Source organism: Mesoplodon mirus (assembly GCF_964341445.2).
Source record: "Mesoplodon mirus genome assembly, chromosome: 16".
In the NCBI taxonomy this organism is placed as follows: domain Eukaryota; kingdom Metazoa; phylum Chordata; class Mammalia; order Artiodactyla; family Ziphiidae; genus Mesoplodon; species Mesoplodon mirus.
The window spans coordinates 6,160,989-6,188,480 of NC_138992.1; the positions used below are offsets into that span (position 1 = coordinate 6,160,989).

A 27,492-nucleotide genomic window follows, 5' to 3' on the forward strand; every position below is an offset into this window, starting at 1 on the left:
CCCAGAGGAGGGAGAACATAGGGGAGACAGAAGTCTGGCTTCTCTGCTTCCTCTGGAGCCAATGGGGTGTGTGACCTGGGAGAAATCACCTCCCTCTGAGCCTCAGTTTCCTCACATACGAATCAGAGTATAGGACTAGGTGATCCTTCTAGAAAGACCATCTGTGATCCTATTACTTAAGCCACTATGTAAACCATCAGTAACAACAACTCACCATCACCTCCACGAGTATCTGCTGTTAAAATGGAGCCAAAGCCAATAAAACACAAAAAAAACAAAACAAAACAAAATGCAGGCAAAGCCTTCAGCAAAAGGCTGAGTCTCCCAGTTTGACACAGTGAGAATTACCTGAGTTCAGAATGTTAAAATCTCCAAGTTTCAGGGATTGAAAATTTTTTTTAAGAGACTAAATAGACTTATCCTTTATTCCAACTGACGAGCTTCAGAGAGTGACAATCAGACAAACATTCCACCAGGTATCCAAGGCCCTCCTCGGCTTGGCAGAATCACAGGCTCCACATCACTGTCTGGTTTAGGTTTCTTCCTCTTCTTCTTCCTCTTCCTCCTCTTCCTCCTCCTTGTCATCCTCACCCCAGCTGAAGGTGCCATCAGGCAGGCTATAGACATGGACGACCTGCTTGCTGGGGTCCCTGAGGTTGAGGTACTTGCCCTCCTCCAGCTTCATGCAGGTGTCGATGATGCAGCACAGGTTGCCCCAGGCGTTCTCCACGTTCGGGTTGATTTGACTGGCAAACTCATTGGGCTTGAACTGCTGGGTGCCCAGGATGACGTGGCATGAGGAGCATTTCACGTGGTACCAGGACATGTACTCAAGTTTGAGGTACTCAGATCCAGCCAGCAAAGCACAGCAGGTCCAGCAGGCCAACTTGTAGCTGTTGTTCTTCAGCTCGGTGGCAGTGATGGCCCCTCACTGAGAATCCAGCTTCTGACGCAAGTCAACGCCATTAGAGTGCCTGGAGTCCCACTCGTTGAGGGTCTTGATGTTATTGACACCTCCCCATTGGCGCCGGTCATGATGCCGTTGTGCTCACAGCAGACGATGAGGTCAATGTCATCTCCGAGCTTCCACCTGTGGTAACGGTACGCCACAGAGGTGATCTCATTCTTATCCATGTCGTCCTCCACAAACGGGTTTGGGGTGGGGAAGTTGTATCTTTCCTTCCCCATCCTCAAGCACTGTGGGGAGAAGTGGTGGTTGATGTAGGTTGCTTCCATGGCCAGGTTGCGGGGTGAGTTGAAGGAGTTACCTTCATCTTGAGGGGACTCGTTGGCTGCCTCACTCACCATCAGGAGGTCAAAGTCACAGTTTTGTCCCTCTTGTCAGAGCGGGTGCAGCTTGTCAGTGTGGCCAGAATGGCGTTGGTGGCAAACACGTTCCCCTGAGTCTTTGCCAGCTTCCAGATGATGGTGTTGTCCCTGGTGGCACAGTGGTTAAGAATCCGCCTGCCAATGCAGGGGACATGGGTTCGAGCCCTGGTCTGGGAAGATCCCACACGCTGCAGAGCAGCTAAGCCCGTGTGCCACAACTACTGAGCTTGCACTCTAGAGCCTGTGAGCCACAACTACTGAGCCCACGTGCCACAACTACTGAAGCCCACGTGCCTAGAGCCCGTGCTCCGCAACAAGAGGAGCCACTGCAATGAGAAGCCCGCTCACCTAAACGAAGAGTAGCCCCTGCTTGCTGCAACTAGGGAAAGCCCACATGCAGCAATGAAGACCCAATGCAGCCAAAAATAAATAAATTAATTTAAAAAAATCTCTAAGTTTCAGGGGCCACCCCAGATGGAAAGAACTATAATCTACAGGAAGAGGCCGAGGGGTCCCTTAACAAACAAACACCTTAGGGGATTCTCCTGATCACGCAAGTCGGGAAACAGTGGGATAGAGGAATGTAGCCTTGATGGTGGTGTGTGGAATCTTCAGGTTCCAGACCCACGGTTCTCGAGCTTGGGAGCATGGGAAGCACCAGGAGCTTTACCTTCCCTGCCACTCTGATGCCATTTCCAGAAATTCGGATTAGGTTGGAATGGGATTTTGTTTTGGGGGTGTTGGGGGTTTTAAGGACTCCCCAAGCGACGTTCATATGCAGCCAGAGTCAAGAACCTCCACCTCAAACTCAAACTGGTTGTTAATCCTACGTCCTCAATGTTTCCCCTCCACCACCAAGGGGGTAAGTGGAAATCCAACCAAGTTCTGATGTCCCTGCCAGGGCTCTGCTGAGCCATCTGGCGCCTGGTAGAGACAAGGAAGACCAGAGGACCAAGTTCCACCACACAGCAGCACAGGAGCCAGAGATGGGAGGCTACTTGTGCATAATGGGGGCGTCGACTGCTCCATGTTGCTGGGAGATGGGACTCACATTATGTCTGTTCATGTCATAAGTACTCAGTGGATGCTGGTTGGATTGAAACCTGGGAAGAACCAGGATGGCTTTTAGGAGATCACAGGAATCCTTCAGTCCTAAGATACTTGGCAAATACTGTCAAGAGCATGTTGATCATTTTATCCAATTTTTAAAAGCAGAAATCGTGGTAACTTTAGCTGCTATTTTTTGAGCTCCTACTATGCCTTCTGCACTGGGTTAGACCCAACAATGAGCACCACCAACCCTCATACCGTCCGCAGAAATTAGGAGTCTGACCCCATGCGTCTTAGGCAAGGACACTCAAGGTCAAAGACGTGAAGGCTGCACAGCCAGCACAGAACAGAGGTCCAAATCCACATCTGCTCCCTTCCCCAGGACACGCCAGACCCACAGTTTATTCAGTAGGTTGTCTGAAGCCTCTCCCTCTGCCCGTCACCTAATTCCATGTAATTTCCGTGAGCGCTGTCTCTGTAGGAGAGAGCCCCCTGCTCAGCCATCTGAAATGTCTAGAGCAGGAGCGGGGGCCCGTCTGTAGGAGGTGGTGTGGCAGTTAAGCGGCCAACGTAAGTCTATTACGGGAAGAGCGTCCATTCTGAGGGTGACCTGACATTTTTAAAATGTCTATTTGCCACCAACAATATCCTTTCAAATTTTTCAAAATCCTCTAAACCAACAAAGTCAGCCACAGTGTGAATCAGCCTACCTTCCCTGTCGCTGCCTGAGTAGTGCTATTTCAGCAATGAAAGGAGATGTGTGTTTCTGTGGGTATATGCATGTGTGGGCATGTGTATGTGTGTATGTGTCTCTGTCTCTCTGTGTGTATGCATGTGTGGGCGCATGTGTGTACATGTATTTGAATATATGCATCTGTGTGTATGTGCATGTGTCTATGCATGGGTGGGCACATATGTGAGTGCATATGTGCATGTGTGCATATCTATGTATGTGTGTGAGTTTGTGTGCATGAGGAAACACGTGTGTATGTATGTGTGTGGTATAAATCCTATGGACTTAGAAGCCATAGGGACTACGATGTATAGACAAGACAGAAAAGTCCCCAACAACAAAGTGGACACAGGACAGAAGGACCTGATTCCACTCACTCCTTTCATGACACAGAAGGAGAGAAAAGAGCACAGATCTGAAGACACAATCAGCCCTCGAATCCCAGCTCGCCTCTGGTAATTTATCAAATGGGTTATAGGACTCAGAATCCTCAACTATTATATAGAAGGAGAAAACAGCTGTATATGGAACTGATGCCCACCTTGATCACTTGCAAATCTCAGCAGGTCATTTAACTTCTCTGTGCCTCAGTTTCCCCATAGGATTATGATGATTAAATGAGCTAATAAATGTAAAACAAAATATATGGCATGTAATAAGTGCCACTGTTACTCCTAACTCAAAAATATTATTGCTTTGTTCCACTTCACTATCCTGGGAAAGACATCAAAGACATATTTCCTTTAATATTCAAGTTAGAAAAACTGCCACCCCCATGAATATGAATCAACGGAACATCCAGTCTTTCTCCTGGGGTTGCCCTCTCCCCGAAATTACTGTGGCTCTCCAAACATTGTTTAATGGTTCTACTAAACTGCTCTGGTTGCAGATATTTCTCCTTTCTCCAGCCATTCACGGTCCAAGGTGTCATTGCTCCACAATTTCTTTTACAGAAAGTATCCTGGTTTGTTCTAAGCTTGGGCACAATCTTCTCTGTTCACTTCTCCCCACCCGCTACCCTGCCGCTTTCTAGCATTGCCTGGGGTTTGGCAAACCTTACTCCAAGCTAGAGGAATAGCAAACAATAAAGCAATGAGTGGCGTATGTTTCTCCCGAGGTTGTTCCTGGGTCTCACAACTGTTAACTCAAACTTGGGATTTCATTTCACAGCAGCCTTCCTGGTGGAGGAGGCATCCAACCCTCATTGATGAGACCCCCCTGCCAATCCCTCCTCCAGAGACCAGAGAGCCATTCCTTGGTGCACAGAAAGAAGGTCCCTTCCAGCTCCCTGCCCACATCTGGCTCAGGCTGGCTTCTTTTCTGACCCAGCATGTGAGAAAGCAGGGACACCCATTTCTTCAGGGCATGGCCTGTTCCTCCTTCCACCTACGGGATGGAATCTGATTGCCCAGGACAGACAGGGCAGTCGCTGTTGCTGGCATTTGTTTCTCAACTTAAATAGAGAAGGTTGAGAACACCAAGAGTCCAGCACAAATCCACATTTAGGAGGAGTAATTCTTCAAGGGCTGGGTCAGGAGAACGACACGCTCAACTTACATCAAAAGGCCAAGTGCTCCGTTCAGCAGAACAATACCATAGGTGGTGGGTTTTCCTGATATGAAACCAAAGAGCTTCAGTAGTAATTTCCCGACAGATAATTAATGCTCCCCAACTGCAGGAAGCAAATGTTATCAGTGGCCCCAAAATGTCCACATTCCAATGAAAGAAAAAAAATTAAAGGCCCTCTTCCTTGGGCACCTCATCAACAGAGATGTGGTGAAGACAAAGTGAAATGTGCTTTGTGAATTTTAGAACTTTTAGCAAATTAGGGCACAGGGAGACCTGGAGAGGAAGACACCAATTCTTCAAATCCGGTAGTCAAATACTAGAGCAATGACTCAAAGAACTTAAGAAACATCAATGTGTTTTTGCCCCAAGCTGGTGCCACCAGCCAAACGGGGAGCATGAGGGGAGTTGCCTACCTTGCAAGCTGTTGTGAGGATTAAATGAACAAACAGATGTGAAATCTCAATGTATATGGTTGTTCTACCCCCATCACCTTTCTTATTTCCACAGTGCCCAGAAGTGCACCTTATACACTGCAAAGTCTGAGATGAGTTCTGTACAGTAAGTGATGAATATAAAGCTGGAGTCTGAAGAAGAGGTGAATGGCACCCTGCTACCCCAAGGTCAAAGGAAGTGAGGGCTCACAGGGGCCTCAGAGGTCCTGCCGGCCAGTCCTCCTGCTCTTCAGGAGAGGGACCCTGTCCTGAGCGGCCAAGGAGCCTTCCCGTGGCCACACAACGACCCTCCTCATTCTCAGACGGGAGGTCACGCAGCCTCCTCTGCTGCTCCAGATCTCCCTGTGGGATCAGGCCGAGGCTGGGACTCCTCCTGAAATTTCAGCCTTTCCTCCCTCCTACCCTTCCCTATCTTGCACCCTCCACCCTCCACCAAGTCTTTTACTTGTAGGCTCTCCTTCGAAAATCCCTTGCACCCAGATCCTTGGCTTGAAGTGTGTTTCTTGGAAGAAACTGACCTAAGACAGACCCTATCACTCCAGCACCCCTTCTACTGGATGTATTTTTTTTTAACTGAAAAATATTATTTTATTTTGAATCCCAGTTTTAATCTTTTCATACTTAACTTTGTTTGTTTTAATTAATTTTTATTGGAGTATAGCTGCTTTACAATATTGTGTTAGTTTCTGCTATACAGCAAAGTGAATCAGCTATATATTTACATATATCCCCTCTTTTTTGGATTTCCTTCCCATTTAGGTCACCACAGAGCACTGAGCAGAGTTCCCTGTGCTATACAGTTGATCCTCATTAGTTATCTAATGCTTTTTGTAGGTTCAGGAAGTGTCTGTAGGGTGTCAAAGCTACTCTGGGTATTCTGGACAAAATCGGTAGTTTTCAAACTGTCTTCAGAAGCAGCAACCATTTTTCAGATGAAGCAAAACCTTCCTTGGAGCCACAATGTAGAAAACAGATACGAGTCCCTTGCTCAGTCGACAGATGGTGGGACTTGAAGCCCCTTCTGTCGGTGTTCTCTTTACTCCCGTAATCCCCAAGCCACCTCTTGAAGATGTGAATACTCAGTGAAACCCTACTGGCAAACAAGCAAATTGAGGTGTTTGCTGTGATGCCTCCTGATTTGACTTTGGTGCTCTGGAATGCAGTTCTCAGGTCAATTTCTATTTTTGTAGGAGAAAAGCAAACAGGGGTCCCATCCCTCCTTGTTTCAGCAGGTGACCACTGCTTCCGTTCCTGGCACCATTCCCAGACCCCTGGCTGCTCCTGCCCCACCCCGTTGCCAAGCTCCACTATCAACCACAGGTGACCAGGCGAGCTGCAATCTACTTTCCTTTTATTGCAGTTTGGGGTCTCATGTATCACGCTGCCAGATGTGACTAGAAGCCTTAGCAGTCAAATGCCCGCTGGCATTTACAGTCTGAATTCAGAAGTGGTGAGCACCTCTTTCCCGGGGCAAGCCTGTCTTTCTGCAAGAACTCACCATCCCTCATTTCACTGACCAGCCCTCTCCCAAAAATACATTGAAAGGCTCAAAGAAAAGTAATGTAGCCCAGCAGTGCATTGTAATGGAACAACATTTTCAGGGAAATGTAAATGACCAGACTCGTCCTCGAGAGCAATAGCAACTTGGTACCACCCGCTTCATTTATAAACTAATTTCACACTCATGAAATCATTCCTATTTTCTGGCAGAAATATTTATGCCTGAGGTTCTTTGAAAACCCATATATATACTTCAAAACCCAAATGTGGCACTTGGGATGTGCCAGGGAGAAAGTGACCCAGAATGGCCATCATGGGGAACAGCAGTTGGGTACTGGGACAGTAACGGGTTGCCCTGACTGAGAGAAATTCTCTTACCTCAAAGGCCAGGGATATTGAAAAACTTTTCACACTTCATCAGCTAGGAGGAGGAGGCAGATTGTGGCTTCAACAGAGGCAGGTGCTGAAGGCATCGCGGCAAAAATGAAAAAAATACGACCTCCCCAGCATTTGTGCAGATCTGCAGTGTCACAAACAGGAACAGACCTAGAACCTTTGAAAGGCAGCAAAAAGATGCAGCCACAAAACGTGCAGTTTGAACTTTCTACATCATTCCAAGAAGAAGAATTTTGCATTCTTGGGGCATCAGCCCAGTTAGGAGAAAGCCCACGTTTGATATACACTGACAGAAGCAACATGAGATTCACATCCCAGAAGGGAGTATGGGAATGGCAGAAGACGGGTCCAACCTTCAACACACACCCAGAACCTGTCAGAGCCAGCGACTCCTTTCTCAAGACTTCTTTAGGATGCTTGTGAGGCAGGATTATTATTTAACACCTGTATGACACCTCAAAGAAGCTGTGATCTGAGAGGCAGAGGTTTAGGGGATCTGATAAACCTGAGTTTGCCCCCATTACTTGCTAGTGTGACCCAGGGGAAGTTGATTACTGTTTCTAAGTATTCACTTCATTTGGAAATGGGAATAATGTCTAATTCACAGGTGGCTGCAAGAATAAAATGATGCCTGTAACTTTCCTGACATAATGTATGAAATAAAACAGGTGGTTGAAAATGTCAGTTCCTCTTTTCCTTCTTCTTGCACATTGTGCGATTGATAAATATATATACAATCTATCACATAAAAAAAAAATCATCTGCTCGGAGCCTTCTTTCTGATGGTGGATGACACCAAATTATATCTTGATTTAATTGAACACCACTGTCATCATCATTTAGTGAAGACCCACTGGGTTGACTAAGTTTTGAATGACTGAGTCTGTTCACTTGCATCTTTGTGCTCAGTTCTGCTCTTAACAGCCTGTGGGCTTTTAGGCAAGTTAATTAAAAAATCAAAGTCTCATTTTGCTACTGTGAAATGAACATTTATGGCTGAGTAATATTCCATTGTATAAAAAAGAATGAAATAATGCCATTTGCAGCAACATGGATGGACCTAGAGATTACATACTAAGTGAAGTAAGTCAGAGAAAGACAAGTGTCATGTAATATGGCTTATATGTAGAATCTAAAAAAATGATACAAATGAACTTATATACAAAACAGAAATAGACCCATGGACATAGAAAACAAACTTACGATTACCAAAGGGAAAAGAGGGAGGAGGATAAATTAGGAGTTTAGGATTAACATATACACACTATTAGATATAAAATAGATAACCAGCAAGGACCTACTGTATAGCACAGGGAACTATACTCAATATTTTGTAATAACCTACAAGGGAAAAGAATCTGAAAAAAATAGATATATATGTATGTATAACTGAATCACTTTGTTGTACACTTGAAACTAACACAACATTGTAAATCAACTATACTCCAATTTAAAAAAAATGAACATTTAGCCCAGTGATCTCTCCTTTCCCTTCCAGACCATTTCCAGAGAACGTGTTGCAGACACAAAGTGTAAAGGGAGTTCTGACAGAGATGAAGATATGGTGAGATGCTTCTTCTTGGAGGTGAGTGTTTGGGTATCACCACTGCACCAGGTGGAAACTAACCCAGAAAAGAAAAGAGCCACTTGCAAAAGTGAAGCACATCTGACAATAAGTGACAGGGGAAATATTCATCACCTATGAGATGTGCCCAATCATGTTGAAAAGAAAGATCACCAGTTATTAAGGCAAACTCGTTTTGGCTTACTCTGATCAAGAAATCCAAACAAAATTCCATTCTGCTCCCAAATTGGCTCACCTTCATGAGTTCTCTATGATTAACCCTAGCAATAAGTGACACACCGTCTCACCATTCCTCACCCCAGAGACACCATCACTGCCCTCTCCTCTAGACAACTCATCCTATACCTCTTCCACTTCCTCTCTCATAGAAGTGGTACCAAATTTGTTCAAGACGTCTTTCAAAAATATGCAAAACCTTTGATGTTTCATAATTGCCTACTGAATGCAAGATCAACTCTTTCATGGTCTTCCTTAGAGTCCTTGAGCGCCAGCCTTGTGCCAGGAACTACGCCTGTTAGAGAATAAAGGGGTGAGTGGAGCCTGGTCCTTGCCCCCAGAAGCAAAACTTCTGAGTGAGATGCAGAAGACAAGTCAACAGAGCATGTTAATATTGGGGAGAGATGCCTTATGAAAGAAAGTGCTGTTGCCGGCAGAGGAGGAAAGATTCCTCCCGACACTGCCATTGGGGATGACCTTGAGGACAAGGCACAGTAACCGACGGATGTGTTGAGCACACCCCATAGTTTCCTGCCTTCCTGCCTCTGTTCACGGTGTTTCCTCTGCCCACGTTCCACCCCCTTCCCTCCTTCCAGATAAAACCTTCCTAACATGGGTCAAGCAACAGGTCCTTCCGGGAATTTTCCCCAACACACCCAGCTGGAATTACAGATTTCCTCCTGAGGGACTGCTCACAGTGGGCTGCTGGGAGCTCTATTTAGCTGTCATTTTATTTTCTGTTCTTGTTAGAGCCACTTGTTTACATGTGTCCCCCAGCTCAGCTGTGGGCTCTTAGAGAGCAAACTCCATGCTTTATTCATCTCCTGAGTTCCCATAGCCCTAAGTACAATGCATTGCGTCTAGTAGGCAATGGATAAACAGCGGCTAAATTGAATTGTATTCATAGTCAATCCTTGTTTAAAGACAGCAGCTGAGGTTCATCCTTAGCGTGTAGAGAGGGAAAGACAAAGAAGTACGTGATAATGCCATATCTTGGGCATCTAGCGTGTAGAGAGGGAAGTACATGATAATGCCTTATCTCGGGCATCCCCCCAACCTCAAACTTTCTGCTCAGGTCCGGGTGTACTTCCTTTTATCTTTCTTCCATGTATCAGCTCGTCTGCAGGCTCCACTCATTCATACCCTTGAAATGTATACAACTGGGATTCTCTTTGTTCCATATGTGGATTCTGTTCCCTACTTTGCTTGTAACTATTCTACACTTTGATTTTCTCTTGTTTTTTCAAGCATCACTAAAAGTTACTTCTGTGTCTTGCCCGTTTCTTTTCTTACCTGTGTCAGGCTCCTCTTGTTGATGCCTGGGTTTGTTTCCCCTCGACAAAATAAAACTTTTCTTCCCCCAAACTGTACTTTGGCATCTTCTTTTCCCCTGGAAGCTAATCAGAGGAAGCAATATAACCCTCATCAATGCTCTCATCAGAGAGTAGAGATCCTCTGAAAAGGCTCTGTCCACGTGGTCCAGGGTGACCACTCAAAACTCCCCCTCTTCCTCCCCAGAATCTTTGGTCCATGCATCTCACCTTGGACAGCCAAAGGATCCTTGCTGACCAATCTTAACACATAGATTCTGTTTGTGATCAGCTAACCCTCTATCTGCTCACAGATAAGGATTTTGCCTTAGGCTGTACCTTCTATCTAGACTCACAGCCTGGTTTCTACAAAAGAGCTGCGGTTTGTCACATTTTCCTGTAATTTGCTCTCATGAGTCAACCTCACCATTCTTTGAAACTTCACCATTATCTTCATTTCCATTTCAAGTGCCTCACCTGGATGAACCCACAGCACCTCACCTCACTCAAGTCTTAACCTCTCTCCAACCCATTCACTATGGCAACGGTCTCCTTTTTGACTCTATTTGATTGCACTCCAACAGTAAAAAATATTTCAGTGTGCTCTCTCACCCTCAATCTCTATCTATCTATCTATCTACCTACCTATCCATCCATCTACCTAGCTACTACCTATAATTTATGAGTTGTATAATATAGATTTATCATTACCATTACTTAATATCTCAACACAAAACATACATTTCCATGAGGCTCACCATTAATGATTATGAATAGAATTCACATTCTGCTTTTCTCTTATTCAACAGAGTCACTTACTCACCCTTCCTGTGTATCAGGCAGCGGACTCTTGCACGGGGCAGGGGCTGAACTGGGTCTGAGTACTAACTCAGAGCTGGTGGTAAGTCAGGCGCATTCATACACCTCCACCGCCGAGTCCTCCAGGCAGTGGATTAGAGCTGTTTCTCACTTCCCGGGCATCTTCCTCCTCACGTGACCCCAGCAAAATGTGGCCGTGCTCCAGGGCTCCACGTAACCTACACAGGGAGACACTCGCTTAGACAACAACCCAGGAGGCTCACAGTCCTCAATTCATGGATTCCCACTTCCTGGGGAACCTACAAACCAGTGGGATTTGATGTGGACACAGGACTCTGTTAAAGCAGGATCCACTCCGCGTTTTACTGTAGTTGTTTCACTGACCCTGAGAATAAGGGATCTGGAAGAAGCCCTGGCATCACTGTACGGAGGAAGCAACTGGGCTGCTTCTCCTCAGGCCCCTTCCTGAGTCTTTCTGCTCTTCCTCACCTCTCAGCCTTGGGGTGCCCCTGGGCTCTATCCTCTGACCCACTCACTTCTCATCACCCTCACTCGTTAGCTGACCTCCTATACTCCCATGACTTCAAATGACATCTGCTTTTCAAGTTTTTTTTTAATTAAGGTAAGTGACATAAAGTGAAATGCACATATCTTAAGTGCATGGTTAGGTGATTTTTGACAAATATATGGACTTGAATAACCAATATCCCAACCCCAAACAAGATACAAAATATTTCCATCACACCAGAAACTTCTTTTATATTCTCTTCCACTCAATTCCTGACCCTGCCCCAGAGACAGCCACTCCTCTGATTTCTGTCCTCCTAGATTAGTTTTGCCTATTTGTAAACTTCATACAAGTGGAATCATACAACACATCCTCTTTCCTGTCTGTCTTATTTTGATAAGCATAAAGTTTTCAAGATTCACCCTGGGTTGATGAGTGAATTAGTAGTTCCTTATTTTTCATTACGGACGTGTGTTCCACCATGCAAAAATAGCACAATCAGGTTGCAGCTCAACTTGAAGGGAACTTAGAGGTTGTCACTCCAATCTTTACAACAAGAAAAAGACTGAACCATGAGAATCAGTAATTTCTGTTAGACCCATCAGAGAACTGAGGTTACGGGGAAACTACGGCCCTAAAATCTGGAGAGATGGGTGAATGCAGAGTCCCATGTGAGAACAGAAGCATCTGAAGCCGGAAACTGGTGGGAACACTTGCATGGTAATTTTGACAAATCGGTGGAGGCTGAGGGGGAGTAGCCTGTGTCTTAGGGAGGCCACCACACCTTTGCAGGTTTTAGCTCCAGCAATCCTAGTGGGTTCTCACACTGCAGAGCCGAGAGAGGTTCCCTTGTGGCCCTGGCAGGTGGAAGAGAAGAGTAATCCTTGTGAAATACCCCCAGCCCCTTATTCACAACAGAGTCCAACCCTCCAGGGGAAAATATTCCACCAGCGTTCTATCCCATCTTGGAGAAAAGCATTTGCAACCATACATTTCTGGTACTAACTTCTGTAAGGCTGAGGTGCAAGGCCAGGCTGACCCTTCTCCAAAAAGACCTCTCTGGACCCCCATGGTGGGCACTAAGAACACTTCCTCCAGCCTCTGGCCCAGCCCTGTCTTGCAGATATGACACTATATTAGAAATAATCTGCCCATATATTTGTCTTCTCTATCAGAATATGATCCTCAAGTCAGAGGCAGTGCCTTGTCCATCTTGGTGTCTCCAGGACCACAGCAGGACTTGCACTTGGAGACCCCGCAGATCATTCAAGTGCGAGTGTGTGATAATTTGAGTGAAAAGATTGTCTTTGTAGTGAGGGGGAAATGAGCTCAAAATTCTTCAATTTAGGAACTCATGATATTTCACAGAAATTCGGATCTATAATTTGGTCCCGTGTGTATAAGCCTCCTCACCACCTAAAGGTATGACTCTTGATGCTTCCTTCCTTCTCTCCCATTTATTTCATATTATCTATCACTCTCCTAGGCATGGCAATGACTTCTAAAGCTTGACCTTTTAGGTGCCAAGGGCAAGAGCAGGAAGTTCACAAAGCAAAAGTACAAATGGATAAAAATTATATAAAAAACATTTAACTGCACTAATTATAAAAAACTGCACTTGTACAATAACACTAAAATATCACTTTTTCCTTCAATTATCAAAGTCTTTTTAAGTGAAAGTTCCCTGCTGCTGATATTCAGCAAAACACAATCTCCAAAGCACTAATACGTCAACGTCCGCAATGACCCCGTTACACAGATGTGATCTCTATTTCACATTCAGGGAAATGAGGCTCCAAGAAGATAAAGCCTCTGACTGTTTAAATTGTCCACCCTCAATCCCAAATCCTCCTCATCTCTTAAGACTATTTCCAGGTATTATCTCTTTCAGGAAACCTTCTAGGATAGAGAATCTTAAGCCAGCACACTCCATAATCTCCTGTGTGTATCCCTCCATCTCTGAACTTGCACAGCATTTCACATGCACTTGTTTAAAGATCTTCCTCTCCTTTCAGGATCATCATGAAAATATTGACTGCTTCAATTAATCTCTGTGTACCCTCCTCCCATCTTCTGCCGCCCGCCATACAATGAACTAGCCAGCCTCAGTGAACGTGTGTTAAAGACTGAAAGATGGTAAGCCAGATCCGAACCTTTACCTTTCTGACCTCAAAATCCAGGCTCTTTCTATTATAATACATAATGCAGCCTTGCTGAATTTATTGATGTCTAGTTTCTGATAGGCTTGGAAATACAGCCTACAGGACAGGGGAGCCAAGAGTCCTCTCCTTTGACTGGTATGTATGATACACCCTGCCTGAAAAACAGCTTGCTTCACCTTTCTTTGGTAGACAAAATTACAGCCATAAACATCGTATTCTGTAGGGAATGAGCATCCTCCTGGAAACCCACCTGGCCTTTAACTGCCAGGCAACGAGAGAGAGAGGCTTTCTTTCTTTCTTTTTTTTTTTTAACATCCTTATTGGGGTATAATTTCTTTATAATGGTGTGTTAGTGTCTGCTGTATCACGAAGTGAATCAGCTATACATATACATATATCCCCATATCCTCTCCCTCTTGCATCTCCCTCCCACCCTCCCTATCCCACCCCTCTAGCTGGTCATAAAGAACCGAGCTGATCCTGTGATATGCGGCTGCTTCCCACTAACTATCTATTTTACATTTGGTAGTGTATATATGTCCATGCCACTCTCTCACTTCGTCCCAGCTTACCCTTCCCCCTCCCCATGTCCTCAAGTCCATCCTCTACGTCTACATATTTATTCCTATCCTGCCCCGAGGTTTTTCAGAAAAAAAAAACAGTTTTTTGTTTTGTTTTTTTAGATTCCATATATACGTGTTAGCATATGGTATTTGTTTTTCTCTTTCTGACTTACTTCACTCTGTATGACAGATTCTAGGTCCATCCACCTCACTACAAATAACTCAATTTTGTTTCTTTTTATGGCTGAGTAATATTCCATTGTATATATGTGCCACATCTTATTTATCCATTCATCTGTTGATGGACACTTAGGTTGCTTTCATATCCTGGCTATTGTAAATAGCACTGCAATGAACACTGTGGTACATGACTCTTTTTGAATTATGGTTTTTTCAGGGTATATGCCCAGTAGTGGGATTTCTGGGTCATTTGGTAGTTCTATTTTTAGCTTTTTAAGGAACCTCCATACTGTTCTCCATAGTGGCTGTATCAATTTACATTCCCACCAACAGGGCAAGAGGGTTCCCTTTCCTACACACCCTCTCCAGCATTTATTGTTTTTAGACATTTTGATGAGGCCATTCTGACTGGTGAGAGGTGATACCTCATTGTAGTTTTGATTTGCATTTCTCTAATGATTAGTGATGTTGAGCATCCTTTCATGTGTTTGTTGGCAATCTGTATATCTTCTTTGGAGGAATGTCTATTTAGGTCTTCTGCCCATTTTTGGATTGGGTTGTTTGTTTTTTGATATTGAGCTGCATGAGCTGCTTATAAATTTTGGAGATTAATCCTTTGTCAGTTGCTTCATTTGCAAATATTTTCTCCCATTCTGAGGGTTGTCTTTTCATCTTGTTTATGGTTTCCTTTGCTATGCAAGAGCTTTTAAGTTTCATTAGGACCCATTTGTTTATTTTTGTTTTTATTTCCATTTCTCTAGGAGGTGGGTCAAAAAGGATCTTGCTGTGATTTATGTCATAGAGTGTTCTGCCTATGTTCTCCTCTAAGAGTTTTATAGTGTCTGGCCTTCCATTTAGGTCTTTAATCCATTATGAGTTTATTTTTGTGTATGGTGTTAGGGAGTGTTCTAATTTCATTCTTTTATGTGTAGCTGTCCAGTTTTCCCCACACCATTTATTGAAGAGGCTGTCTTTTCTCCATTGCATATTCTTGCCTCCTTTATGAAAGATAAGTTGACCATACATGCATGGGTTTATCTCTGGGCTTTCTATCCTGTTCCATTGATCTCTATTTCTGTTTTTGTGCCAGAACCATACTGTCTTGATGACTGTAGCTTTGTAGTACAGTCTGAAGACAGGGAGCCTAATTCCTAGAGCTCCATTTTTCGTTCTCAAGATTGCTTTGGCTATTCGGGGTCTTTTGTGTTTCCATACAAATTGTGACATTTTTTGTTCCAGTTCTGTGAAAAATGCCAGTGGTAGTTTGATAGGGATTGCATTGAATCTGTAGATTGCTTTGGGTAGTAGAGTCATTTTCACAATGTTGATTCTTCCAATCCAAGAACATGGTACATCTCTCCATCTATTTGTATCATCTTTAATTTCTTTCATCAGTGTCTTATAGTTTTCTACATATAGGTCTTTTGTCTCCTTAGGTAGGTTTATTCCTAGGTATTTTATTCTTTTTGTTGCAATGGTAAATGGAAGCATTTCCTTAAGTTCTCTTTCAGATTTCATCATTAGTGTATAGGAATGCAAGAGATTTCTGTGCATTAATTTTGTATCCTGCTACTTTACCAAGTTCATTGATTAGCTCTAGCAGTTTTGGTAGAATCTTTAGGATTCTCTATGTATAGTATCATGTCATCTGCAAACAGTGACAGCTTTACTTCTTCTTTTCCAATTTGGATTCCTTTTATTTCTTTTTCTTCTCTGATTGCTGTGGCTAAAACATCCAAAACTATGTTGAATAATAGTGGTGAGGAGAGTGAGCAACTTTGTCTTGTTCCTGATCTTAGTGGAAGTGGTTTAAATTTTTCACCATTGAGAACGATGTTGGCTGTGGGTTTGTCATATATGGCTTTTATTATGTCGAGGTAAGTTCCCTGTATTCCTACTTTCTGGAGGGATTTTATCATAAATGGGTGTTGAATCGTGTCAAAAGGTTTTTCTGCGTCTATTGAGATTAATATACGGTTTTTATTCTTCAATTTGTTAATATGGTTTATCACATTGATTGATTTGTGTATATTGAAGAATCCTTGCATTCCTGGGATAAACCCCACTTGATCATGGTGTATGATCCTTTTACTGTGCTGTTGGATTCTGTTTGCTTGTACTTTGTTGAGGATTTTTACATCTATGTTCATCAGTGACATTGGCCTGCAGTTTTCTTTTTTTGTGGCATCTTTGTGTGGTTTTGGTATCAGGGTGGTGGTGGACTCATAGAATGAGTTTGGGAGTGTTCCTCACTCTGCTATCTTCTGGAAGAGTTTGAGAAGGGTAGGTGTTAGCTCTTCTCTAAATGTTTGATAGAATTCGCCTGGGAAGCCATCTGGTCCTGGGCTTTTGTTTGTTGGAAGATTTTTAATCACAGTCTCAATTTCAGTGCTTGTGATTGGTCTGCTTATATTTTCTATTTCTTCCTGGTTCAGTCTCAGAAGGTTGTGCTTCTCTATGAATTTGTCCATTTCTTCCAGGTTGTCCATTTTATTGGCATATAGTTGCTTGTAGTAATCTCTCATGATCCTTTGTATTTCTGCAGTGTCAGTTGTTACTTCTCCTTTTCCATTTCTAATTCTATTGATTTGAGTCTTTTCCCTTTTTCTCTTGATGAGTCTGGCTAATGGTTTATCAATTTTGTTTATCTTCACAATGAACCAGCTTTTAGTTTTATTGAACTTTGCTATTGTTTCCTCCATTTCTTTTTCAATTATTTCTGATCTGATCTTTATGATTTCTTTCCTTCTGCTAACTTTGGGGTTTTTTTATTCTTCTTTCTCTAATTGCTCTAGGTGTAAGGTTAGGTTGTTTATTTGAGATGTTTCTTGTTTCTTGAGGTAGGATTGTGTTGCTATACTTCCCTCTTATAACTGCTTTTGCTACATCCCATAGTTTTGGGTTGTTGTGTTTTCATTGTCATTTGTTTCTAGGTGTTTTTTGATTTCCTCTTTAATTTCTTCAGTGATCTCTTGGTTATTTAGTAGTGTATTGTTTAGCGTCCAAGTGTTTGTATTTTTTACAGTTTTTTTCCTGTAATTGATAGCTAGTCTTACAGTGTTGTGGTCAGAAAAGATTCTTGATATGATTTCAATTTTCTTAAATTTACCAAGGCTTGATTTGTGACTCAAGATATGATCTATCCTGGAGAATGTTCCATGAGCACTTGAGAAAAATGTGTATTCTGTTGTTTTTGGATGGAATGTCCTTTAAATATCAATTAAGTCCATCTTGTTTAATGTGTCATTTAAAGCTCGTATTTCCTTTTTTATTTTCATTTTGGATGATCTGTCCATTGGTGAAAGTGAGGTGTCCAAGTCCCCTACTATGATTGTGTTACTGTTGATTTCCCCTTTTATGGCTGTTACTATTTGCCTTATGTATTGAGGTGTTCCTATGTTGGGTGCATAAATATTTACAATTGTTATATCTTCTTCTTGGATTGATCCCTTGATCATTATGTAGTGTCCTTTTTTGTCTCTTGTAATAGTCTTTATTTTAAAGTCTATTCTGTCTGATATGAGAATTGCTACTCCAGCTTTCTTTTGATTTCCATTAGCATGGAATATCTTTGTCCATCCCCTCACTTTCAGTCTGTACGTGTCCCTAGGTCTAAAGGGGGTCTCTTGTAGGCAGCATATATATGGGTCTTGTTTTTGTATCCATTCAGCCAGTCTATGTCTTTTGGTTGGAGCATTTAATCCATTTACATTTAAGGTAATTATCAATATGTATGTTCCTATTCCCATTTTCTTAATTGTTTTGGGTTTGTTATTGTAGGTCTTTTCCTTCTCTTGTGTTTCCTTCCTAAAGAAGTTCCTTTAGCATTTGTTGTAAAGCTAGTGTGGTGGTGCTGAATTCTCTTAGCTTTTGCTTGTCTGTAAAGGTTTTAACTTCTCTGTCAAATCTGAATGAGATCCTTGCTGGGTAGAGTCATCTTGGTTGTAGGTTTTTCCCTTTCATCACTTTAAATATATCCTGTCACACCCTTCTGGCTTGTAGAGTTCTGCTGAAAGATTAGCTATTAACCTTATGTGGATTCCCTTGTATGCTATTTGTCATTTTTCCCTGGCTGCTTTTAATATTCTTTCTTTGTATTTGACTTTTGATAGTTTGATTAATATGTGCCTTGGCATGCTTCTCCTTGGATTTTTCCTGTATGGGACTGTCTGCACTTCCTGAACTTGATTGACTATTTCCTTTCCCATATTAGGGAAGTTTTCAACTATAATCTCTTCAAATATTTTCTCAGTCCCTTTCTTTTTCTCTTCTTCTTCTGGGACCCCTATAATTTGAATGTTGGTGCATTTAATGTTGCCCAGAGGTCTCTGAGACTGTCCTCAATTCTTTTCTTTCTTTTTTCTTTATTCTGCTCTGTGGTAGTTATTTCCACTATTTTATCTTCCAGGTCACTTATCCTTTCTTCTGCCTCAGTTATTCTGCTATTGATTCCTTCTAGAGAATTTTTCATTTCATTTATTGTGTTGTTCATCATTGTTCATTTGCTCTTTAGTTCTTCTAGGTCCTTGTTAAATGTTTCTTGTATCTTCTCCCTTGTATTTCCAAGATTTTGGATCATCTTTACTATCATTACTCTGAATTCTTTTTCAGGTAGACTGCCTACTTCCTATTCATTCGTTTGGTCTGGTGGGTTTTTACCTTGCTCCTTCATCTGCTTTGTATTTCTCTGTCTTCTCATTTTGCTTAACTTACTGTGTTTGGGGTCTCCTTTTTGCAGCCTGCAGGTTCGTAGTTCTCACTGTTTTTGGTGTCTGCCCCCAGTGGCTAAGGTTAGTTCAGTGGGTTGCTTAGGCTTCCTGGTGGAGGGGACTGGTGCCTGTGTTCTGATGGATGAGGCTGGATCTTGTCTTTCTGGTGGGAAGGACCGCATTCAGTGGTGTGTTTTGGGGTGTCTGTGAACTTAGTATGATTTTAGGCAGCCTCTCTGCTAATGGGTGGGGTTGTGTTCCTGTCTTGTTAGTTGTTTGGCATGGCGTGTCCGGCACTAGAGCTTGTTGGTCGTTGAGTGGAGCTGGGTGTTAGCATTAAGATGGAGATCTCTGGGAGAGCTCTCACTGATTGATATTACTATGGGCCAGGAGGTCTCTGGTGCACCAATGTCCTGAACTCGGCTCTCCACGTCAGAGGCTCAGGCCTGACGCCTGGCCAGAGCACCAAGACCCTGTCAGACACACGGCCAGGTACACAGGGAGTTTATTGCCTTTTGGGAAGTCTGAGGTCTTCTGCCAGCATTCAGTATGTGTTCTGTAGGAGTTGTTCCACACGTCGTTGTATTTTTGATGTATTTGTGGGGAGGAAGGTGATCACGTCTTACTCCTCTGCCATCTTGAAGGTCCTCCCCAAGAGAGGCTGTTTCTTAAGACACACCTCAGTCACCATAATTGGCACCTTACTCCTATTCTCTCCTTCCTTTTGCAGAGTCCAGGCTCCCCTGATAAGTGAACTCTAAAATGAACAATCTCTTGAGTCTTTTTAATGCTCCAGGCAAATAAGCTATTTTACCTGCTTTATCACTTTGAACCTCAAACTAATTCTGCAAGGCAGACTTTAGAATATTATTGAATATTTCTTTTAGCTGAGAAAATTGTGGTTCAGAGATGTAAGAAACTTGGTTCAAGGTCATCCAAAGAGGAAGAGACTCGGAGTTTTAACGGGGTCTGTCTGACTCTTAACCATGATGCCATATGGCAGTCTAGGCCTCCTGCCTTTCCCTTTATGCTTTGTGAGTCCATCCTGTCACTGGTGCCCTGACCCACTGACGCCATGGATCTGCAGTGAAAATATTGTATGCCCCCACTTCCAAATCCAGTCACTCATTCTGTTGTTACGCCAAGTAACAGTGACCTCTGCCCCCTTGGAACAGCACCCCACCCCTTGTCCACCCAGTTACAACTTTTCTGGGCCTCTTCTTTCTCCAGATTCAGCACAATCAAATTTTTCCATTATATTAGCCAGCTACAGGTCAGCACCTCTCTCAAATTGAAATTTATTATAGATAGGCCGCACACCACTTTATTGTTCTTCCTCTGTGTGTACCTTTCAGAAAATAGAGATGCTTTATTTCTCTACCTTCTCATCTTCTCGAGCAGCTCAGGTGGACGAGTGGAACCACGGCCATGACTTCTCCTATAGTTTCCACCAACCAGTGTCTTCCTCACGATGATTGTTATTCAGCTGAATTTAAAAATCCCAGATGGAAGTAAATACATGCCAGGCAGCAGGCAATTTCCCAGGAAGAAAGAAAGGGAGGCTGCCAGGCAGATGAGATAGTTATACTAAATTTAATTCCATAGGACACGTACAGGGGAAGGAGGGAAGGAAAGACAATGAATTGTTTACTGAGCACCTACTATGTGTCTGGCCAGTGCTAGGTGCTTCACAACCCACCATGAGATATTTTCTACACCTTTAAAAACAAGGGATATGTGGGGTAGACAGGGATTTATCAAAAACTAAGCTCATTACAAATCATGCATCCCCATTAGGGAAATCTGAAATGCCTTCTGCAGTCTTGGGGAGCCAATCAGCCACCAACACCAATAGGTCCCACCATAAGACTTGGGTCCCCAAATCTCAAGACAGCACCGGAAAGTGCATCAAGAGCCTGCAGCCAGAGGCAGGAGTGTGAAGAGCATGGGCCTTGGACTTGGGGACCATTCAGCTCCACCCTGCCCTTTTGGCTCAGCCTCTAAGGTTAGGTGCCATCTCCTGTCCTAGGGGACCAGTTGGGCTCCCTGTTTAGAATTTGAACCCACTGCTTACTAATCTGACTTCCCCTGAAAACCCACGTTTCACTGCAAAATATAAATAGGTTTGATTATAGGATTCTGCCCCAGACACCACTCAGTGATACATACTACCCAGTATATGCACAGCATTACCTCTCTAAGATCCAGAAAACTGAATTCTTAAAGATGCCCCCCTCAAAGGATACAGGTAAGAGACTGCAGAAAAAGAAGGTAATCACCCCAGACCTGCTGGGGTGAGGAGTTGACAGAGGGATGTCCAGGCTGACCAGCCTCTGGTTTAGTCCTCCATACCCCCATCTCCAAACTCCCAGGGCTGAGGAATTACCACCTAGGAGACCATCCCCAACTGCTTCTTCTTGCAGGTCTAGAATGAACCTCTGACCTGAAAAGTGCCTGAGGGAGGGAGGAGGGAAAGCCGAAGTGCTTGTGGTCCTGGTACTCATTCTAATTATATAATCCTTCTATGTGACTGCCTGACTTATTCTCTTCAACTGTGTTTTACACTAGTTTCCTTGTTCCCTTCTCTTCTCTTCTCTGTTTCCTTCCCACCATCACACAATGTCCCAAACACTTCATCATGCTTTCCCCACATTGTATTCCTGAGGGTCCCAGCAGGTAACACAGGACGCATTCAAATTAGGAGAATTTTAGGGGAGTTTAATAACAGGTCTATTTACAGAGGTGAGGGCAGGGCATGGGCAGACCACAGGGGCAGTGCATTGCTCTGGGCTTGTAACCGTCCATAGGCCGGCAGGGGTTAGGGAAAGGCAGGATTATCAACACCCAGAGGGAGAGAGTCTAATGGAAAAGGACCCCTTGGCCTTCCTTCTAGAGATACAGCCTGAGTGAGGAGTGAACCTCCAGTGAGAATGAAGATATACCCTGACTCTACATTCATTCCTCCCATGTCCTACTGGGGTTCCCACTGGCTGAACCCACTACATGTTATTTGATCTAATCCCTACAGGTCAGCTTCCGGGGGCAGCAAGGAAATTAGTAAGCAAGACTGGAGACCGATGACATTACCCAGCAGACTGGTCCTCACCCAAATCATTGAGGAAGGAAAGAGGTGGCTCACGGCCAGCTTGATGCGGATGCAATGCAGGGCAGAAGACATTTGAAGATAATTAAACGCACTTGTAATCACCGGTTTTACTTGTTGGTTTCTGGCAGCTCCAGAGGAGCAAAGAGTGTTTTTGCTCATCTTCTAATCAGCAGGGCCCAGCCCCAAACCTGGGACGTAGCCCATGCTCAGCAACTTGTAGAAGAAAAAGAGTAAAGGCACAGGGTGACCGAAGTGAGTCACAGGTCCTTTCAGGTCTAATGATAATGTTTTGGTTTTGTTTTTGGTGTTTTTTTGTTCTGAGAATTTGGACTGGATGATCTCTAAATCCCACGAGAACACAGGGCATCCTTGTGGCCATGAGAGTAACATCGTTTCATTCATCTTTGTCAATGAACTTGAAAAATGCCCATGGTTGTTATTCAGGCCCTGGGTATTCCGGTTGGCCTACAAAGACCCTAACAGGAACTGGAGGATCAGGCGAAGTTAACAAGTGAGCCCATATCTTCCACTGCCGAAAGCCCTCCCAGTTGAATAGGTCATTCACGCCTTTGTTAATTCACAGCCCCCTTATCCCATCTGTCCTGCTATGGCCTCCATGGCCAAATTTCCAGCTATTCAGAAAACCACAGCTGCCTCGGCTGCCTGAGCATGATGATTTCTCGAGAAGCCAAGCATATTATACGAGAAAGAGACTGTTGGATTCATCTCATCTGGGGCTTTCTCAGTTTACAAAACAATGTTCTGTGCATACACCTAGTACGGAGGAAGGAACTAGCATTTATTAAGCACCTGTTCTGTTGTCTCATTTAATCCCTGCAAGAGCCCTTAGACCATGAATCCCCTGCTGTGTAAGGAGGAGAGGAGACATGCCCAGTCTAGATGGGGCCCCAAGCAAGCAGGTCACTGTCACTGCCTCCCAGAAAATCAGTGGCAGAGCAAGGGGATAAGAAGTCCAGTCTTCCTGTTCCCAATCTAGCATTGTTTCTGGAAGCATTTGTCAAATGATTACTATATTCAGCTTCCACACATCTTTTTTTTTTTTTTTTTTTTTTTGCGGTACGCGGGCCTCTCACTGTTGTGGCCTCTCCCGTTGCGGAGCACAGGCTCCAGACGCGCAGGCTCAGCGGCCATGGCTCACGGGCCTAGCCACTCCGCAGCATGTGGGATCTTCCCGGCAAGGCACGAACCTGTGTCCCTTGCATCGGCAGGCGGACTCTCAACCACTGTGCCACCAGGGAAGCCCTCCACACATCTTTTGGGCCAATTTCAGTGTGTTGAGCATGGTTCTTTGAACCAAAGACAGCTCAGAAACCTCCGTTCTTGCTGCTTGGTAGCTAATTAAGTCTATTGCACGTGCTATAATAGTGATGATGGTAATAATATTAGTATTGGTAATTTAATTTAATAGTAATAATAATAATAGGAGGCAATATTCTGGCACAGTTACTCTGTGCTTGACCCTGTAGTAAGAACTTTACGTAAATCAACTCCTTTACATCTTATGATAACCTTCTGCCTTAGGGATTAATATTATCCTTGTTTTACCAATGAGGAAACTAAGACATCAGAGAAGTTAAATCACTTGGTTGATGTGGGACAGGGAGTAAGTGGGGAAGCTGAGATTCAACAGACTCTGATTCCAGAGTCCCCGTACTTTCCCAGTCTTATTTGCAAATACCGGCAGGGAATGTAGGGCAGTGTTTTAATAGGAGTATTTTGTAGGCAAGGATCATGAGGCTAGAGAGTGGAAGTGACTTGCTGATAAACGGTGTACTGTGTCAGTGGTTAATGAAAGGGCCTAACCTATCTGCAGAGTCAGGATTCTTTCCCAGGTCCATCATCCTGAGAATATATGTCCATATGGGTACTTGCAGAAATTAAATGAGATAACGGACATGGAAGCATAGAGTAAGGAACAGTTCCTCAGCTGCCACTGGTTCTTTGCATTTTTAAAATTCTGTCCTTCAATGCCTGAAGTCCTTTTAGAAGGTGGTAGAGCCAGGACTCAAACATAGTTTTCCTGACTCAGCCCTGATGCTCTGATATCTATATATCTATAGACCTCAGGCTTGGCCATATGGCTTTTGGGAGTAATGAAAATGTAAGCAGAAGTAACAAGTATAACTTCTAATAAGCAGGAGTTCTAATGTAAGAGGGGAGTTGCCTCAAGACCAGAGTATTAGGTTACTTGGACTGCCATCACAAAATACCATAGACTAGGTGACTTAACAACAGAAATGTGTTTTCTCACACTTCTAGAGGCTGGAGGTCCAAGATCAGGGTGCCAGCATGGTAGAGTTCTGTTGAGACCTCTCTTCCTGGCTTGCAGAGTGCCACTTTCTCCTTGTGCCCACACATGGCAGAAAAAAAGAGAGAGAAAAAGCTCTCTGGTGTATCTTCTTATAAGGGCACTAATTTCATCATGAGGGCCCCACCCACATGACCTCATCTAAACCTAATTATCTCCCAAATATCACTACATTGGGGCTTAGGGCTTTAGTATATGAATTTGGAAGGAACAGAATTCAGTCCATAGCAACCAACAACTGTCCAGAAAGAGGCTCTCCCTAAGCCTGGGACCAGAAGTGAAGACCTTGTGGAACAGAGGCACAGCTGACTCATGATGGACAAGTATCTTGGTACTTGTAAGCCACTGAAGCTTTGGGGTCATTTGTTACTGTAGCATGCCCTGGCCCATCCTGACTAAAAGACCACCCTACTCCCTAACATCTACTCAGATGAGTTTGCTCCATGGATGAAAGGAAAATTCACCCTTTGTCTAGACAGACAGATTTTAAAGAGGTGAGAGAAGAGACTGAGTTGGACAAGTTCAGTATTTTTTCCCCAGATTTGCTCATCAGTTAAGTTACTTCTGCTTCAGTCTTGAATTGTTCATATTCAATATTTTCCTCTTCGGGGAAGAGGAGTAAAAGTTCCCTTCTTACTATGAAAATCTATTCAGTGGCAAATAAAGTTAACCTATTTTCACACAGGTCTGGGCTGTGCAGGACATTAATACTAAGCACAGGAGTGATAGGAGATTTTTAAAGAGCCACACAAGAACTGTGATTTTTGTATTCCCATTTGGAACCTAGAGTTTAGAGTGTTCTAAAACATATCCTATCCTTAGCATTGATTCCCTCTGCTCCATATTTGTTCACTTCTTGGTTGACTCTGCCATAAGGTCCTTTAAAGGATGGTAGCAGGTCTAATTCAGATGGTGTTTCTCACACAACCTTCTACCCTTCCAGCCAAGGTCAGCTGTTGGCAATAGTAGGTCCTCAGTAAATCATGGTTTGTAATGTCTTTGCAACTGGAGATGGGCCCCCAGCCCCTTCCCTCCGTGCTTTGTGCTTCTCTGAAACAAATTCCAAGTCCTAGGGAATGCCTACCAAGAGCCCCAGGGCCCATGAAAAGGCAGCATCCAACCCCTTTGCTATGGCATTGTTCATTTATGACAATTCTGAATCTCTTCTTGTCTCTCTCCCTCTTGGCTAGGGATCCACCTGCTCACTGTCACAGCTGCTCCTGCCAAATCCCAGCCCCAGGGAAAGCGCTTGGCTCTTTGGCAGTGCTAGCTCTAATCCCCCTGCCAAGAACTGAGGAAGGTAAATGACACAGTGCACAGATGAAATAAAGCCGAACTACCGAAATCATGCTGTATTTTTTTAGACGCAGATTTTAAAAATTAGGCAAGTCAGGAAAGATCTTACGTAACATTTGGTCCAACCTTCTAACTTTCCACACTGAGAAAAATAAGACTGAAATAGTTTGTGGGATTGGGTCATGGTTACCCTATGAGGAGAGTCATGTCTCTTTCAACTTTGCCCTGCTGAGCACTGATTAATTAGACCGCTGTGCGTCTCGGACATGTTCTCATGCTATAAAGATGTAAGTAAATATCTGAATTCACCTCAACAGTGAGCATTCTGAACATCTCAGTTAACGAATATTTCCCTTAATGTCAGGTCATCTAGTCAAGCAGAGAGAAGCCTCCATCATCATATTGGCCAGTTCCTTTGTCTCTCTTTTTCTGTCTCTTTGTCTCTCTCTTCCTCTCTCTCCCCTCCCCCCATTGATTCTGTTTCCCTGGAGAAGCCAAACTAATACAATACCTCAATTAATGAGGTAATGGTGTAGCCTGACACCCAGTGAGTGAGGTTGTCATTAAGTGATACCTTCCTCTCCTCCATCCCTATGGCCTCTGTCAAACTCTAGATCTTCATTTTCTCTCCCCCAGATACCTGCGACTACTTATTAATGTTCTCCCTGCTTCCTTTCCTATCCTTTTCAAAACCATCTTCCTCATTATTATAACAGTCACTTGTCGAGAAGACCATCTGCCTAACTTTTTTTCCTTCTAAAAACCCATGAATGATAATAATAAGGCCACACTAGGTTAAAAGCACAATTCTAAATGTTTTACATAATTCAACTCATTAAATTCTCCCAGCCACACTATGACGTGGATACTTTCAGTATTCCCATGCAGACGAGGAAATCAAGGCAGAGAGTGGTTAAGCAACGTGTCCAAAAACACACAGTGACAGAATGAGGCTACAAGCCCTGGTAGCATAGTGCCCGAGGCCGTGTTCTTAACCTCCATATTGTAATACATCTCACTTCCCTTTGCCATCAGGAAAAAAACCATATTCCTTGGCATGCAGGTCTTCATGGCATTGCCTTAGGGCTGCCACAATGAACAATTCCAAGAGTATCATTCACAGCCTAGTGCACCCTGCCAGCCTCTGGAATTCTCATGACTCAGTAACCGAAACTCCCGCATATTGTATATACCATTCTCATGAAAGGACTTAAAATTCCCAAGCATACCATGCAGGTTCCAACCTCACTTCCTTTACACAGGCACCTGACACCATCTGAAATGTCATTTCCATCCCCCCAGGCCGCTTGGAAACTCCCTCTTTTGAGCCTCCACTCTTCTTACCTCTTTTGTAATTCCTCCTCTGAGACCCCTGGGCCCTGGGCAAAGCCTTCAGTGGCCCTAGAGGCCTGAGCTCTCTCCATCATAGAACTGTCCAACTGAACTGGAGTGATGCATTTCATACTTCTTCCTCTCTTAGGGCTATAGCTTGTATAGAATCTTTTAGACCTTAATATTTACTAACTCAATAAACGGAATATATGGCTAAATGAGTGAGTTATTGGGTTTATTGAAACGAAGAGAGTGTTAGAGAATCCAGAAGATTCACAAGAACCACAGGGGCAAGAATGGCCTCATTCGTGGATACAGACACAGGGCAAAGTCCTCAGGAGTACGATT

The 27,492-nt window shown here is 43.6% G+C and overlaps 1 pseudogene across 1 annotated transcript; it reads right to left on the bottom strand.

Annotated features, from left to right (window-relative positions):
• Nucleotides 1-522: 522 nt before the first annotated feature.
• LOC309791968 (eukaryotic translation initiation factor 3 subunit D-like) lies at nt 523-27,236 on the bottom strand (annotated as a pseudogene). Its single transcript has 2 exons — nt 27,157-27,236; nt 523-1,437 (listed from the first exon to the last, which is right to left on the bottom strand). The product of its transcript is annotated as a eukaryotic translation initiation factor 3 subunit D-like (transcript).
• Between the last annotated feature and the right edge of the window lie 256 nt (nt 27,237-27,492).